We start from the raw sequence: 1,393 nt of genomic DNA, 5'->3' as shown, positions 1-1,393 counted from the left end.
CTGATACCATGTTAGATGAACACGACTCTTCACAATGGTATCATATTGTCTACTTCGAGAATAAGCTTNGGGCATGGCTCTGATACCATGTTAGATGAACACGACTCTCCACAATGGTATCATATTGTCTACTTCGAGAATAAGTTCTTATGGCTTTGCTTTGGGCTCCCCTAAATTAGTTGAGACTTTCATTCAACACTACCAACTCCAACAAATTAATGTATCCTTGAAACCATGGAATCCATTTTTCATTTAAACCTCTAAAAAAAATATCATCCATAAATGTAATACTTTATCAATTTTTTTAATACATAAAAAATGAATAGTCCAACTTTAAACTTCACATAAAAGGAGCTAATAAAATACAAAATTAGTTGTTACAAAAGCTAAGGATAAGAGGGANCTTCACATAAAAGGAGCTAATAAAATACAAAATTAGTTGTTACAAAAGCTAAGGATAAGAATGTTGAGAAAATTAAGAAAGTTTAGGTCACCTCACGTTTTCTACCTTGTTATANTTGTTATGGAAGATATTCTCACATAACCAAAATTTACAGTACACTTTCAACTAATTTTTGTTGAAATATAATACCTAAGTTTGACTATATGCATGTATGTATATATATATATATAAAAGAGAGAGAATCCAAATAAGTTTGTAGAAAAGGGGGAGAGATCTTTTAGAAGAACATGAAGTCTCTAAGCATATTCTGTTTAATGGTGTTGGTTGCTTGGACATCAAACCATATGATGACATTTTCTTGTGCAGAATCTAGCCAACAATTACCGTTCACCAAATGGAAAGTGACTATTTTAAATGAGATGACTACTTCAACTCTAATTGTTCATTGCAAGTCAAAAGATGACGAACTAGGCGAGCACGTACTCCGCACCAGAGATAATTACAACTAGAGTTTTAAAGAAAATTTTTGGATTTCTACATTGTTTTGGTGCCATTTTAGCAGCAAACATGGACAAGTTAGTGGAGATATTTTTTGGCCAGAAGGAGGGAGTTGGTTTAAAGATCAATGTATTCATCATAACTGCACTTGGTCAGGTTGAGACCAAGGTATTTATTTTTATTTTGGATCTCTCAAGGCCTTCCAGTTAATGTATTATTGGAAATGATGCACTCCGACTCTCAATCTTTTTGGAGATTAAAGTTTCAATTCTAATCAAGTTTGCTTTTAAAAATTTTAAAACATCAATAATGTCTTCAAACTAACTAGTTCCGATAGGATAGCCCTGACGGCGAGGTATCATCACGGATGCGTCGATAGAAACTTTTTGGTAATGCTATGTATATGACGGCGATAAAAAAACACACATGCCAATGGCTCCAACATGGCGCCAATCGACATGAACAAATCTATGCAAATGAGTCCAAGTTCGG

The sequence above is a fragment of the Cucurbita pepo genome, chromosome LG06 (assembly GCF_002806865.2).
Source record: "Cucurbita pepo subsp. pepo cultivar mu-cu-16 chromosome LG06, ASM280686v2, whole genome shotgun sequence".
Lineage (NCBI taxonomy): Eukaryota > Viridiplantae > Streptophyta > Magnoliopsida > Cucurbitales > Cucurbitaceae > Cucurbita > Cucurbita pepo.
Note: the sequence above shows the minus strand (reverse complement) of the source record.